Source organism: Miniopterus schreibersii, assembly GCF_964146895.1.
Source record: "Miniopterus schreibersii genome assembly, chromosome: 10".
NCBI lineage: Eukaryota > Metazoa > Chordata > Mammalia > Chiroptera > Miniopteridae > Miniopterus > Miniopterus schreibersii.
In genome coordinates this window covers 47,624,764-47,641,400 of record NC_138110.1, presented here as the reverse complement: position 1 = coordinate 47,641,400, position 16,637 = coordinate 47,624,764, and the positions used below count along the sequence as shown (strand labels likewise).

Sequence of the window (16,637 nt, the reverse complement as noted above, 5' to 3'; positions counted from 1 at the left end):
GACTGCGGGCCTCGCCCTCCGGGGCCCGGGCCCCTCCGCCCCGCGGGCCGGCGCCTCCCTCCGCTCCTCCCCGCGCGGCTCGCCCGCGCCCACGCCCGGCCCCCAGCCCCCGCGCCAGCGCCCCCCCTCGGCTCTGCGACCCCGGGCCGTCCTCCCGGGGCCGCCCCGACCCTGCTCGGTCCTAGAAAGGGGACCTGACAGGCGACAGCTGAGGGGCCCCTTGCGGGGGGAGCTAGGCCGGGAAACGGGCGGCCCCTCGAGCGCCCACGGCTCGGAGCGGGTCGTTAATGGGGAGGCAGAAGGCGCGGACGAAGGCGCCCCTCCCCATTTCGCAGCCTCAGTGGCTCGCCCGCCCGGGACGGAGCCTGGAGACCCCTGGCGCTCGGGGACCGCGAGGCCGTGGTGTCCGAGTTCCCGCCGAGCCGACGTGGGCAGGCGGGGTCCCGCCGGCCGCCCTGGACGGGCTCCGGGCCGCGCGGGCCTGGAAGGGCGCCCACGGCCCCCGCACGCGCCGCGGGCGCAAACCCGTGGGCCGAGGGGCTTTGGCGCGCGAAAGGGGAGCTTTTCACCGTGACTCTGACCCCGCCCCGACGGCACCGCCGGCCGCGTTGCTACTTTGTTGCCCTCCTGGAGCCTTGCCGTCTAGACACAGGTACCATTCCCTTCTGACGACTCTGAACCGTTTGCAGAGGGGCTAGTTACAGTGGATTCGTGGCTGGATCTGAACATGAGCACCCGCTGCACTGCCGTCCGTGCGGCGCGTTGGCCCAGCGGGGCTCAGAGGCCTGGGCTCGAGCCCCAGGCCCAGGGGCTGCCTCTTGCTGTGGCAGGGAGGGGCGCGTGTAGTGTTGTTCGGCAAGCGCAATGCTGAAGGAAGAGTGAGGACAGTTGAATCCTACACAGCTTGTCTTTCTTCTCAGGGGGCCACGGAAAGACGGGGATCCCCTGCGGAATGAACAAAGCTCTCCCTGGAGACTTGGAGACAATTCTGCTTTGCAAAGCGTGGCTCCTTATTTTTTTATATAACATGATGCAGCCCTGACCTCTCTTTGAACTCCAGCCGGGCAAGCATTCCACCAGACAGACAGCATCTTCATTCTTAGTGGTTTGCATCAGGGCCCTCTAGGTTCTGGGCCCCCCACCCTCCATGCTCAGTTGCCCTTCCCCACCTGGCCCTGCTGCCGCCAGGCCTCTCCCAGGCGTGTTCCACCGCTCAGTCACCTAGAACTCTCTCGAGTCCACTCCTGTGGGCAACTCCAGCTGGCAAGGCTCATTCACTTTGGTGCTCCTGTGGCAAATACTTAATGTAAGACAGGTGTAAATCAAGGTTATTTCTGGCAATGAATTTGGTCCTTAGGGACCTATAGTCCCTCTTCTGGGAGGTCTCTTGTGGTAGAAAGGAATGACTATTGGATGGTGAGTCAGGGTGACTTGGACTTCCATTCCCATCTGTTTTCAATGAGCTCTGTGTTAAGTGACGCAGATTCTCTGGGCTTCAGCTTGCTCATTTGTGAAGTGAAAGGGTTTTCCTAAGGGACGCTCCTGTGGCACCTGTAGTTAGAATGTGCACCACCAAAGATGCTTGCATGTGTTTCCCCCTGTGAAGCCTTCATGGAAACAGCCTGCATCCCCAACCAGGTTGAGCATTCTGTAATTTGCACCAGCAGTTTCTTTTTAGATACGCAGAAACTTTGGGGAAATCCTAATGAGCATGTGTATGGTTGGAAAGAACTTCTAAAAAAATTTTTTTTGGAGTTTTTCAAAAGTTTCCAAATTTAGGTATTCTTTAAGCTTTGGATCCCTGCACCTGTCCCCTTCTACTCCCCCTCAGTGCTGCTTTTCTGCCTTCTTGTAGGTCCCCACATCTCTACACACAGGACACTCCCAGGGAAGCAGGTGAGGCCAGAGCCTCGCCCATGCTACGGTGTCAGACTGAGCCTGAGATGACCCCGCCGCCCTTATTTAGACTGTCGTCACACAATGTAATAAATTCCCTCCAAGCACATGCTCCCTTCATCCGTCTACTGGTGCAGGGAGCCTGGGGAGTGGAGGGCCTATGGGTCCTCAGAGAGTCTTTAGCTCTGGACATCAAGTCAAAATTGTCGATTAACCCTCCAATTCTGGGCTGAGAATTATGAGCATTTTTAATTTCATATATGACCAGGATCGTGAATATAATGTGACAGGAATGTGGGTCACGGCAGCCACATGGGACATTGTGCTCTGATTATTGCTCTTTGAGGCATCACCTAATTTTTCTCCATGTCAATCATTTATTCCAGGGGGGGTCTTAACATCAAAATCATCTGGGAACTAAAGCCCCAACCGCACCAAGGGGAGCTTCCAATTCCATGGGTGGGTGTGGGGGCCTCAGAAGTGTGCACTTGGAGGAAGCTCTCAGGGGGTTTCGATGTGCTTCCTTGTTTAAGAACCATGAGTTTGTTTATTCTCCTTATGAAGCGTACATTTATTAAGTGGCTACTGTATACCCTGAATTTCCCTTGCCTCTGTGGCTGAGCCAGAGCCTGCCAGAGTCTCAGATGGAGTGACAGCAGCAGGCATAGGACCCGGTGGGCACAAAGCTCCTGACTGAATTACAAAGGGGCAGGTCCTTCCCAGAGGGAGAAGATACCGACTGCTCCACTTCTGACCAAGTATAGGGGAGAGGCAGCTTTATAAAAGTCTTAAGAGTCCAGTAGCTAAAACGCTAGCAAGTTCTGTTAATAACTTATGTGGGCGAATGTGACAGTCCAGAGTCAATGGAAGCCCCAGACATGACCTGCAGCTCTTTTCTGGGGTCTCCATCAGGTGCCACCCACTTCCCCAGATCCTTCTTGCATGAAGTGAAGACCTTAGGCCATGGGGGGAGGGGCAGACCCCCCACAGGTCCAGACAGAGTGTGCCTGTTTGGGGAAGGAGGGGTGGGGTTCTGTGAAGCTGCCATGAGCTATCCAGGAGGCCCAGGCTCATGAGACTGACCAAGAGAATGGGGAATGTCTCCCAGGCCCACCACAAGGCTAGCACCAAACAAGCGAAGGCATGGAGAGACACTCTCTCCGTGGCACAGCCATGCGGAGCCATGAAAGCTGGGGAAGGAGCAACGCTGAGAAAACCCTCTGGCAGGTAGTCACACAATGAGATAGTGTTCGGCAATCGAAAGGAACGAAGTGCGGATTCATGCTATGGTGTGGATGGACCCTGCAAACAGTGTGCTCAGTGGAAGGAGCTAGACAAAAAGATCACCTAGCCAATGATCCCGTTTATGTGAAGCACAGAAAGTGCAGTAGCCGTGGTCGGACCTGCGGAGGATGAGTGGGGGCGGCGGCTGAGAGGAGTGGGCCTCCTCCGGGTGGTGAAAACGTGGTAAAATGGGTTGTGAGGGTGGACACCCAGCTCTGTGGATGTACTAAAAACCTGTGAATGGAACTCTTCAAATGAGTGAATTGTGTTAGGTGACTTATATCTCAATAAAGCTCTTTTAAAAATCCCTTCTGGAGGGATTTGAAGCTGCGGTACCCTGAGGGTAACTATAGCAACAATAAAACCCAAACGTCGTTCAACCACTGACTAGATTAACAAACTCTTACACGCATGTCCTGACAAGAGAAGAGGCATGCCCATTCAGGCACAAATATCATTTCCCTCAGTCTCTACTGTCCTTATCTACAAAAATTATACAAAAAGTCAAGGAAAAAACCCCCCAGCCTATTTTAAAGAGATAAAACAATCAGTAGAACCAGACCCAGGCATGGCCCAGATGTTGGAACTATTAGATAAGGGCTTTAAAATAACTATGATTAATATATTAAAGATCTAGTGAAATAGGTGGACAACATACATGAACAGATGAAGGATTTCATCCAAGAGAGAAACTAGGAAAATCGTGGAATGAATTTTAGGAAGGGGACTATGACAGTAGGGTGGATGGTAGGGACCATGAAAAAGGTTAGGACTTTACTACAGGAGGCAAGAGGGGGCCCCACTCATTGCAGGAACATTCTTATTCAGGGAGGGTGTTGGTAATTACTTTGAGTTACTGTCACGATAACTCAAAGTAATTACCAACAGAAGTACATTTTAAAACACAGAAGTATATTTTAAAGCAGAATTGAAAGGTTACAATTAATTTATGTAATCTAGCATCAGAAAATCCACGATGATGATGATGATGTGTGTGTGTATAGAAGTATATTTTTAAATAGAATTAAAAGGTTACAACTCAGGCACTCCCATCCTAGCAGCTGCCAGGTCTGTCTGGAGACACCGTGCTCTGGCACACAGCCCTTCCCCCAGGTGAGGCTGAGCTGAGCATCTGGGCAGGACCAGCCTTCTCAGTGGGCAAAGGGGTACTGCAGCTGAGGAAAGATAGTAAGAAGCCAGGAAAATTCCTTGGAAAATGGATTGGAGAAACTGAGGCAGGTAGCTGATTCCAACTGGCCTTATCCAGCACCCTGACTCACCTGCCTCCTTCTTCCTTGCATGACCACTCCCTTAAGCATTAAGCCCTCAGGACAATGATGTTCTAATCATCATCAAATAATCTTAGGGACAAAGCCTCTGGTCTGTTGAACACAGAGACAGAGTTTTGTTTAAATAACAAACTAGCCTCAGTTGTGTTTCAGCTCCAGGCCCAGAAAAGCAGCAAAACCAGAAAAATGAAACCATGGCTGATGTCAGGACCAGATGCAATGACCTAGTACTGACGAATCAGTAGAGACCACAACCCTGATCCAATATGCTCATTTTGATGAATCAGTATATTGAAGGACACACCCGAAAAGCTGATGCATATTCTATTGAGATCCTCCTCTGAGACCTCCCATAAAATTCTTGCCTTTAGAAGAAAACAGACAAAAACCCTTAAGACAAAGGACCCAGTGCGTGCTCATTCTCTAGAACATGCCCATACCTCTTTTCTTCAGGCCTGTATCTTTGCTTTCTTTCTCCTAAGCTCTAAGGGTACCTAAGAGACTGGCCACCAGGGTAGCAGCAGGCAGTGGTAGCTCATACCAGGCTAACCCCCTGTCTCTAAGGGTCCTTCTTTTGCCTCTGTAACTTGTTGCCTGAGTCCACACAGCCCAGCTGGCTCACTTCTTCTGCCTCTGTGACTTTCTTTCTAAAAGGCCAAGGCAGCTCTCTAAGCGGCCTGCTCGAATCTTCTCTTTGAGTGTACTTTCACTTTGCATGCTAAACTTCCTTTTGCACTAGAGTTCACGGCTCTAAATTCTTTTTTTGCCAAACTCAAGAACTGAGAGCCAACATTACAAGTAGTAACATGGTTATTGAATAGCTCCCAACAACCTCCCTGGTTCTAAACTGTCCTTCTGCCGCAGTGCCAGGGTGTCCCGACCTCTTTTGTCAGAGAACTGATGGAGAAGGGGATCCTTCTCTTTGGTCAAATAATCATGCCAGAATACACAGCTTGTTCTGAGAATAAATGAAAAGAAAATTTCTTTAACTTAATGGGGCTGGGGTTGGAAGACCTGGGAGGGTGGAGAGCATGACTAGATGCAGGAGGTTTAGAAAAAGAGAAGAAAGGGAAAGAACTGAAGAGAAAGCGCTCTTCCAAGAAAATCCGCCTTCATCGATGGCTTTCAAACTTTTTTTTTACTTGACTCACTGTAACAAACATGTTTGTGATTCGGTGCATACGTACACACACTAAACTGGAATAAAAGCTTCACAAAATAATCTCACCCCTACTATGAGCTCTGTTCATACTCCGATATTTTCTCTGAGTCTATCCCATTCTTTAAGTGCCATCACAACCTCCGAAGTTGATTTCTGACAGCTTTATTTGAGCATCACATACAGGCCATAAAACCTACCCATTTGGGTTTTGAGGGAGAGGAAAGAGGGTGTGTTCAGGCTGGGGGCGCCCTGCTTTACTTCCTTTACTTCCAGATCCCCAGAAAGCCACCCTCTCTGGCTGCCCTTGGCCTTCCCAGTCTGGGGCGAGAAGCACCTGGCTGGCAAAAATGTCCCCTCTGCTTTACGGAGGGTGCCCCTACAGGCCCACAGGTCATGAAGGTTTTAGTTACTCCCATTTTTTAAAAAGGGCGGGAGTCACCTCCGGTTTTACTTTAAGATGCACAGCCTCCCTTCCATAAACTGGCAGAGGTGACTCAGAGGCTGCAGCCTGCTGTGGGAGCGGCAGGGACAGTGCCAGGACCAGAAGCCCCTCTCGGGGCTTCTCTCTGCTCTGACGGGGAGGCGGCTGCCAAGCCATCTGAGGTGCAGGCAGGCAGTGCCTTTCTCCATGTTTCCCGCTACCACTTGTTTTGATATTTCTATGCAAATCTAATTACAGAAGATCCGGAAAACTCACAGAGTTCAAAATAAACCCACTAAGATTGTTCAGGATTTAAAAAAAGACATATAGGCAAGACAAACTACCCAATACATACATGAACCCTGATTGGATCCCGGTTTTTAAAAAAATTCTCTAACAGGCATTTTGAGGACAATTGGAGAAATTAAATGATATCTAATTGATTTTTTAAATTCTCACCTGAGGATATTTTTTTCCATTGCTTTTCAGAGAGAGTGGAAGGGGGGGGGGGAGAGAGAGAGAGAGAAACATCGATGAGAGAGAGATACATTGATTGGTTGCCTCCTGCACGAGCCCCGACCGGGGCCGGGGATAGAGCCAAAGTATGTGCCCTTGGCCAGAATCCAACCCAGGACTCTTCAGTCTGAGGGCTGATGCTCCAGCCACTGAGCCAACCCAGCTAGGGCCCTGATTGATTTTTTAAGTTGAGATAATGACATTGCGGTCACGTAGGAGATGCACACTGGAGTGTCAGTATGTGCAGCCTGCTTTCAAACGCTTCGTAAAAAAGGGTGTGTGTGGGGAGGATACAAAGAGGAAGCACAAGTGGGCAAAATGTCAACAATAGGTGGCTCTAGATGAAGAGCAGAGGTGTTCGTTTTGTTATTCTTTCCACTTTCCTACGGGTTGGAAAACTTCTGAAATCAAATGATGGTGGTGGGAAAGAACTCCCAGTGGTTTAGCTCGGTGAGCAGAGGACACAGGAGCCTGGCCAGAGCCTCCAGGTTCTGTAGGTAAGAGGCCGCTGCCAAAGCACGGTGTCGGCGACGGGCCTCTCCCTTACCGCAGGCGAGAAAGGGCGGGTGAGCGCAGTGCCCCGCGGCCCAGAGACAGTGGCTCCCAGGGGGGAGGGGGACTTCCTTGGGGAAGGGCTTCCAGAGGCGGGAGGTCTCTGGAGACAGAGCCCAGTCTCTCGGGCCCACTATGAGCCCAGGTGTGGAGAGGGGGGTTGTGAACCCCTGTTCTCTCTTGAGCTCTGAAGCGCCCCCGTGATGTTTGCTGGGCAGTTGGGGCCCAGCCTTTGGATCTAATTCAGCCCCACCATTGGTAACCGAGCATCTGGCCTGCCAGGCGCCACCCGGGTTGGGAGACGAAGCTGCTGCACTGCCCGACTGCAGGCAGATGAATAGCCGAAGGGCCAAAGAACCGCGGACGCGGGGCCCAGCCCCAGCTGCGGCCCCCCGCCCACCCCTCTGAGTTTCCGCGTTTGGGTTCATTGGGACAGTGGTGCGCTAAGGTGATGGGCACACCTACTCCTGCTGCCCCCGGGGCGCTTGTGTGAAGGGCTGGGAAGAAAATAAAGCTCCTGTTTTATACACAGCCCTGGGATGTGTGATTAGAAAGTATTTCTGTTGTCAGGGATCTGCTAACCTCCGGGTGCCTGCCAGAGGACGGCCACGTGGAGTGTGGCTGCCTGCAGCCTGTTTTGTTCTACACGGGAAATGAATCGGAAAGTTAACTGTGACTCTTAACCCTGCATCCTGGAAGTTCTAGGTTTAGATAAAATCCGTTTCCTCGTTAGCCTGTGGGTAAGAAGATGATTTTTAAATTCCCTAGCAGCTCTCACATCCTGTGACTGATCAACACCTGTTCTAACTTAAACAAAACCAGCTGATCTAAAACGCGGCCTGATTGTCCTGTTTCCTCTGTTTCTCAGAAAGTAGTGAGCATGTGTGCGGGAAGTACACAATGAAGAAGGGACATTCGCGTGTTAAACGAAAATTTTAGCTTCCACTACTGAAATTCTTTAAAAGGAAGGGTTTATTAGGCCATTGCTGGCAAAAAAGACGACCCATCCTGGGACGCGGAGCCTAAACCACCACCAGCAGCATGGCTCGTGGGACCTGTCTGTCCCCTTGGGGCTTTGCAAGCATTTTTATACACCAAGTAGGGGAGAGAAAGATGTAAGCTGCTCTGAAAGGATTTGCATGAGCTGTAGACAAAGGGGGTGGGGGAGGGTGAAGGGGCTCGTTCTGGGACAGGCCGCCACAGCCTGCGCCAGTCTAAACAAGAAGCAGAGGCTCCAGGGGTCTGAGGGCACCTAGATATTCTCCATTTTTAGATAATCTCAGAAACAGCCACCTGGGAAAAGTTCACTTAATAATTCCAACACACACTAAGGAGCGTGAGCAGTCTTTCGTTGGTTTTGTTCTTCAGTCGTTAACTGATTGACTCCTGTAGAATGAGCCACCCCCAAGATGCGCCTCAGCGGTAGGAAGATTTTGAGCTGGACTCTGTTCACAAAGCAGTAACTTTGTGCCTCATTCCTGTTGGGCTGATCCCAAACAGGAGGGCGTGGTGCATGGAGATTTGGAACTGAACTCCATGCCTGTAAATGTTCACACATTAAATTGTTGTGTATGTGATATTTGTACAATAAAAAGTATTCTCTAGCCTAGCTGGTGTGGCTCAGCGGTTGAGCATCGACCTGTGATCCAGGAGATCATGGTTTGATTCTCAGTCAGGGCACATGCCCGGGGTTGTGGGCTGGATCCCCAGTGGGGGGCCGTGCTGGAGGCAGCCGATCAATGACTCTCTCATCATTGATGTTTCTCTCTCTCTCTTTCTCTCTCTCCCTTCCTCTTTCTGAAATCATTAAAAAGTATTCTCTATAGAAAAAAAAAAAAAAGATTTTGAGCTAGGGGCAACTGAGACCCTGTGGGCTGAAAAGGAACTTCTGCTCCTCCCTTGACTAAGAGTTTGCCCTGGGTGGTGTGGCTCAGTGGTTAGTGTTTGCCTGTGAATTGAGGGTCTTGGGTTCGATTCCCAGTCAAGGGCACATACCTGGGTTGCAGGTTCACTTCCCGGCCCTGTCGGGGTGCATGCAGGAGGCAACCAACCAATGTGTCTCTCTCACATGGATGTTTCTCTCTCTCTCTCTCCCCTCCCCTTCCACACTCTCTAAAAATCAATGGAAAAATATCCTCAGGTGAGGGTTAACAACAACAACAAATAGAAGACTTTAAATTAGAGGCCTGGCTCATGATAACAGTTATCAGCAGAAATGACTTCTTACCTATCTAGGTGGCAGGGTAAGCTACTAATTTCTGTAAATGTGCTCTCACTGCAATGACCCTTCGAAGCCCCCAAGGGGCCTTACCTCGTCCCTCGCTCAGTGTGTCTTATATACCTCAGTCCCCCTTTCGATCTCTGAACCTCTCCCGCACGTGGATCTCAGGCTCTCTCATGTATACAGGATTCCTCTATGTATGTATGTGTTAAATCTGGTTATTTTCTCTTGCTAATCTGTCTCATGGCTATGTGATTATTAGACCAGACAGAAAAACCTTGAGGGTAGAGGAAACTTGTCCCTCCCCCATTCCCCTTTTTGTCTCTTCCTTCCACTCTCTGGCTTGCTATAATTTAATTTAAGACATCTCAGGATTTTCTCCATATCACATGCGTAGAGCTGAGTGTAGTAAATCAAATTCATAGCAAATATGATGACACCTGCCTGATCATAACAGAATTGTTACTGTGTTGACAGCAAAAGACAAAAATGAGCAGCATGCCTCCTGCATAGCTGTAAGCAAATGGCCTTTCCCAGCCCAACCTAACTCTTCATTTATTTTCCCCGTCACGGAATCAACTCTAACACCGACCGTTTTTTTCTAATACAGTACCGAGCCCTGTACAAGAGTCTTCAGCATGTTCTGGAGGTGCTGAATGAGGTGACAGCACCCTGGGGTCTAGTCCCTGATGAACCCTTTGCAAGCTGGGTGACCTCTGAGCCTGTTTCTTCTGCTGCAACGTGAGAGGGCTGAGCAGACCAGATGTGAGGACTCTCCGCCCAAAGGTCCAGAGCTTCCCCAGCAGCCCCCAGCCACGCTCCTGGGACCTTCCCCCTCCCCCTCCCCTCCCCCTGGCCCCTTATCTTGAGCACACACAACAGGGTGTGTGGGACTGGGGGCCAAGGCAGCGGCAATCAGCCCAGGACCTGTGGAGGAGTGGGGAGACCCACTGGGATGGGCCGGGGCAGAGGCCACGTGAGGGGGCCGCCCAGAGAGCAGGCTCTGGACTAGCCCCACCAGGTGACTTGGGGCGGAGGGAAAGGGAAATAAGGAGAGGCGCCTTCAGCTTGGGATTTTTAAAACCAGCTGAAACAGGGCGACTTTCAGGACTAGCCTTTAGCAGTTTATATTTTAAAAAATAGTCTTTATATTATTTTTCCATTAGGAAGTAATAGATAAGTTTTGCAAGATAAAAAGTTCTGGAGATCTGTTGCACAACAGTGCGAATATACTAATGCTACTGAATTGTACACTTAAAAATGGTTCAGATGGGACTTTTCATGTTATGTACTTTTTAACCACAATTTTTAAAAAGGGGTGGGGGAATAACAAACAAGCTTCACAAAGGTTAACTACCACCTCCCTCCCCCCAAACACCATTAATTAATTAATGAACATTTGACACATTTCCTGTCAATCTTTTATTCTCCAGCTAGTTTTCTTAAATTTAATTAGGTTCATATTGCATGTCTGCTTTAAAATGCTGAACTTTGTAAACGTAACTTCGTGCTAGTACGATGCTTCATGAAAAGCATTTTTAATGGCTGCCCAACGTGCTCTAGCATATCCTAATATGTTTGTCCATTTGGGTTGCTTCCCGTTTCCCACTATTATTATTTTAAAAATGATTTTTTGTTTTTTTATCCTTGCCTGAGGATATTTTTTCCATTGCTTTTCAGAGAGAGCTGGAGGGAGAGAGAAACACTGATGTGAGAGTCACATTGACTGGCTGCCTGCAACTGAGGCACGTCCCCCCCACCAGAATCAAACCCAGGCCTTCAGTCTGCAAGGCCGGGCTCTGACTGAGCCAAACCGGTAGGGCTTCCCACTACTCCTAATCATGCTTCAGTAAACATCTTTGTGCATAAAATAGTATTTGAATTTAGAACTGAAGATGGGTTCCTAGAAGAGGAAATACTGGGCCAAACGGTATGAGCAAAAGCATTTCGATAGATGTTGTCAGTGCCCTTTGCAGAAAGGGAACAGAGAGAGTGTCGGTGCGGGAGAGAGCTCCGGGCAGCTGGAGGATGAGATCCACTCAGCGAGGAAGGCGATCCTCCCGCCCCCATGCCTCCTCCCCTCCTCTCCCCAGCCTGGAATTCTTTGAGAAAGAGACAAAGCCTTTGTCCCTCCTTTTTCAGGGCAGCTGGCAGGGGGCGTGATTAGAGGAGAGGGGATTAGAGAGGTGGAGGTGGCCCCGGAAGACCCTGCCGATCACTGAGGAAGGAACAGGCCCTCCCACCAGCTCTGCCCCAGGGTCTGCCCGTGGCACTGCCCTGTTGAGATAGAAACTCACTAATACTGCTCTATGCCCACAGGGCCACTTCACCTGCACCCTTCGTCCAGGGGACCAGCCCTGGCAGTCTCGTTTGCCAAGTGTTCTCTGCCCAGTCTGTGTGATCTCAGCAGTGTCCTCTCCTTGGGATGTTCGAGCACATAACTCACTAGCAGACGCAGCTGGATTAGTGCCTCATGGAGCTCAGGTCAGACAGCGTGTCTCAAATTTCAGCACTGCCGCAAGGGGAAATGGGGATAGAACACCAGCCCTGCAGGGTTGTTGGGCAGGTTATGCATTGAGCACGTAGAGTCCTTTCTGGTGTCTCGCTCAGAGCAGCACTCGACACCTTTGGCTCAGTGTGTGTACCGCAGTGAGTGCTGTGCCTCTGAGGCCTAGAGTTGTGGAAGACAACCTTGTATCTTTGAGCCCATTGGGTTATAAAAATATTAAGGCCACATTAAGCAAAGCAGAAGTTGATTTAAGTGATCTGAAAGGTAGTTGTGTGTGTGTGTGTGTAACAGAGAAATTTTCTGGTCCCAGACTCCAGTTGGACATGACATCACCATACAGGCGTCAAAATCGAGCTTATTGTCTGCCCTGCAGGTCTGCACCCACCACATGATCGTGCCCTCACTAAGCCCGCCCATGATCCGATTGCCCAGGTGTGCCACATTGAGGAATCTTACCTCCTGGATGAGATTATAAATATCTAACGTGAGTGACTAGACTTCCTGTACGTTGCCCACAATACTCAGCACATTACATACTACGCAGCTGCACCCAGTGAGTGACTGCAAATGAAGAAAACAGAATGGCAGGGAATTTGCAGGGCAGAACTGTCCTCTCTGAAAGGAGGACCCAGCATATTATGATGGGAAACAAAGGAAAATGTTATAATGCCTCCCTAAACCAGGGTTTTCTCGAGTAAAGTATAATTCAGATGGCATTTTAAAAATATAGTCAGAATGGTTCACAACACATGATGATTAACCAGCTATCTGCCCGAATGCCTTTCCTCTAGCTCCCCGCTGGGCTAGGTGGGAATAGTTTTGTATCTAGTTGTGGTCTTGGCCCTGAAAGTTCCAGTGCAGGGCGGCGGGGCGTGGCGGGAGGGCTGGGAGCCGGGCCAGGCCTGCCTCCCCTTTGACGAGCCCAGAGGCTCTGGGGTCGGTGGGCACTCTCTCTGCCTAACAGGCTTCCTAGGAAAGCCACGGAGATCATGTAGGTGAAAAAACGCCTGCAAATCACAAACTGCCAAGTCAAAGTAATGCAAAGTTCTCGTTCTTTCTTCTCTACAGTAAAACTCTGGCTATTTAGAGAGCAGAACTCTGTTGGAGCGGAGAGCCCCGCTCCCAGCTGTCTCAGCTGCTATCAGGAATTCTGCGGCTGCCACTCCCTCGGTTCTCAGCTGGCTCAGCGATTCAGAAAACATCTCTCCCCACCCACCCTCACAGCTCAACCCCCAATTCTTTTGTCCTTCCCTACTTAAGTATCTTTGTGACTAGCTCCCAAATATAGGCTACGTGGCTCCTTCGTTTAATCAGGCAGAAACACAGCAGTCTGGCGCTGAGCGTCCGCGGTGCTGCAGGAAGGGAGCCGCCCTTTCCCATGCATCTCATTTAATGGTCCTCTTTCCCACGGCGGGTATTATTCACACTTTCACAGATGAGGAAACCAAGTCTGAGAGAGGCCAAGTAACTTGTCCCGGCCACACATTCGGATTCTAGCCCCTTCTTTTTAAAAATTTTATTGTACTGGGGTAAGGACACTTAACATGAGATCTATTCTCTTAGCGAAGGGTGCACTATGTTATCGTTGACTATAGGTTCAATGTTCCACAGCAGACCTCTAGAACTTGTTCATCTTGCCCAGCTGAAACTTTGTACTTGCTGATTAGTAAATCCCCATTGTCCGGACCCTAACTTCTTAAACAAGAAGCAGGACCCTGGAGCCCTGGGCTGTATGGATACTGGCACAGTCCAACAGGACTTTTCAGCTGCAATGGAACTGATTGGAAACTGATGAAACAGGAAGAATAGTTTTATCCAATGCTCATCCCACTCTGGGGACGCACTGGGCAGCTGGCCTCCTCTCCAAGGCCCTGACAGAGGCCAAGACTTCTCCACCTTCTCATCTGGCTCCCACTCAACAGAACAGCTGGAGAAGTGGCACCTCAAGGGCTCCCGGCTATTTTTATGTGGCCATCTGCCCTCCAGCGCAGGCCTGGCAGGCAGCAACACGGCCCAGGAATGCCACAGCAGGTGGGTGACACCCTGACAGCTGAGGACACCCAGCCATGCTCCTGACTGTTGTTCTAGGGACATGGGAAATGTGGTGTGAGGATACCAGGAGGAAAAAGAAAGACTTACACGTCATAGCTTGGGGTGATGTGTGCACCCTTGGTTCACTTTCTATTTCTAGAACAAGCTGAGCTCTGCCCTGCCATTGCCAGGGGAGCACAATGCGCCAGTCAGACGCTTTGGCCAGCTGCTGACCTCAGTCAGCCAGAGGAGAGGGCAGAGCAAACGCTCCGCAGAGGAGAGGCACCCAAAGAAAGCCTTGGGCTTCAGCGTGTAATAAGACCTGGGTATTCCTGTGGTGGCCTTGACTGGAAGCTAAGCTTGGGGCAGTCAGATGACCGGGCCCTGGCAGGGCTGCCATCAGATTTGTGGTTAGAGGATGGGTTTGCTTCATTCACAGTGTCCCGGGCAGGAGAGAGTGTTTAAAAATCAATCAATAAAACCCCTTTTCATTATAGAAAATTTTAAACATACACCAGTTAGAGATTAGGATACTGAAGCCCCATGTATCCATCACCCAGCTTCATGTAGAAGCATTTCTTAAATGCTTCTAATAAAAAAAAAGAAAAAAAAGGTGTGTTTGTATCAGATCTATTGTGTTTTAATTTGTTCTTTTCAGGAAGAAATGGGAAAATAAATGGGTCAGCTATTTTGAAGATAGTATATTGAATTTCTGGTACATCTGCCTTTTTCCTTAGGTAAAGGGTGTTTATTTCCAAGCACTGATGGGTGCCTACTGTGTGCCAAGCTCCCTTCCAGCTTATATGTTTGGATCTACTGGAACAGCATCCACCAGCTCTTCAGATCCAAGAAGAGATGGGTCGAGGTGTCTGGAGCCCTGGGCTGGCAACTGGTGGGATTTTGAGACAGGCAATTAAATTCTAAATTCTAGGCTTCTTCGTGTGTAGAGTAATCATGATAATGTTGATCTTACTATTGTTATGAAAATACAACTATATTTAAACCATAGACCCAATGGGCATTTGGGGGAGCAGTTTTGCAGCCATCCAGGCAGCCCTGACTCCCGCCCTTCCAGTGACTGTGAGCACCTCACTCCCTGGGTGAAATCTTTTTCTGCTTGAACTGTGTAGAATGACTGTTCTTCCTACAGCAAATCCTGCCTGAAAAGGGCAACTCAGAGAATGAAAGAAGGGCCACCCACAGCCCTGGGGCAGCCGCCAGAGCGAAAAGGGCCCTGATGCAGCTGGACCTTCACTCTCTCTCCTGTTTCTACTTGGTTTGGCCTCTGCATCTTTCTCTTAGGCTTTTTATGTGGCAGAGGCCACGGATGCTGCTTGGACCAGCCTGGGCCACATGGCGATTTTACTTTTGGCAGCTTCACCCAAACACTGTAGAGTTGGGTACCAGCTGTTCCTCCTCATAGAAGGGCGTTTGTGTCACCTGAAGAATGGGAAGGGATGCTTTGCAGAGAGAAGCAACATGTGACACGGGAACTTTTAACCAAGACAACTAAGACAAGCACTGGCTCTGGCACCTGGGGGCTGTGTTTGCTGTTGCTGAGTGATCCAGCACACCACCCACCCCAAGACGCAGTGGCTTAAAAGACAGGCATTTCTTTTCCCCTCCTCCAGCTGCTGCCTGGGTGCTCTGCAGGCCACCTGGGTGAGGCTCTAGGCTGTGGGGCAGGTCCAGATCTGCTACATGCATCTCACTTTGGGCCCCTGCTGAAAGGGCAGCGGCTACCTGGTCATTTTCTTGTTATGACGATCACTAGGGTGCCTGAGGCTGGGCCAGGCAGGCCAGGCCAGGCATGCAAACGGAAGGCTCAGCTCAGGTCCTGTCTGCTAAGACGCCAAGCCTGCCGTCACCGGCTCCAGCACCAGGAAGGAGAAACAACCCGGTCTCCCTGGGAGCGTAAGAGATGAGTGTGCTCTCAGAGTGGCAGGGCGGAGACTCATGCTCGACCACCTGGGTTAATTTGAGGGTTTGCTTTTACAAACTATTCTTCTCACGTTTGTGACTGGCTTTAGATATTTTTATTATTGGTTGTTATGTTTTTTCGTTTTTTGCAGCTATCAGGAACTACGTGTATTTCTGTCCTCATGTAATAAAACCTTACTGGTTTTGTTTGTATTACTATTTTCAGCCTGTTTTAACATAGTTTCTTATTTGATCCTTATAACATTGTGGGTGAGAGGGGAAAATATCATTAAACCCATTTTACAGATGAGGAAACTGAATCTCAGAGATATTCAGTAACTCCCCCAAAAGTCAAGCAGCTAGCAAAACAGAACTAGAACTAGAACCTAGATATTATTTGGTTCTTCAAGAATAACCTATGTCCGGCAAACAGGGTGATACTTTAAAAATGGGAAGAACTGCCCTGCCAGCGTGGCTCAGCGGTTGAGCATCAGCTTATGATCCAGGAGATCGTGGTTCGATACCTGGTCAGGGCACATGCCTGGGTTTCGGGCTCGAGCCCCACTATGGGGCGTGCAGGAGGCAGCCGATCAATGACTCTCTCATTATTGATGTTTCTCTCTCCCTTCCTGTCTCTGAAATCAATGAAAAAAAAAATTTTTAACAAAGAACAAAAACAGAAAAATAAAATAAAAATTGTGCCAAGAGCCCTAGCCGGTGTGGCTCCGTGGTTAGAGCGTTGGCCCCGGGCACTGAAGGATCTCAGGTTCGAGTCCCAGTCAAGGACATGTACCTGGGCTGCAGGCTCGATCCCTGCCTGCCGGCACGTGCAGGGG

At 50.0% G+C, this 16,637-nt stretch overlaps 1 long non-coding RNA gene across 1 annotated transcript; it reads left to right on the top strand.

Moving 5' to 3' along the window:
- Positions 1-11,680: 11,680 nt before the first annotated feature.
- Positions 11,681-16,019, top strand: LOC308563365. Its single transcript, XR_013999781.1, has 4 exons — positions 11,681-11,825; positions 12,224-12,334; positions 13,446-13,881; positions 14,619-16,019. It is a non-coding gene; the product is annotated as an uncharacterized lncRNA (long non-coding RNA).
- The last annotated feature ends 618 nt before the right edge of the window (positions 16,020-16,637 follow it).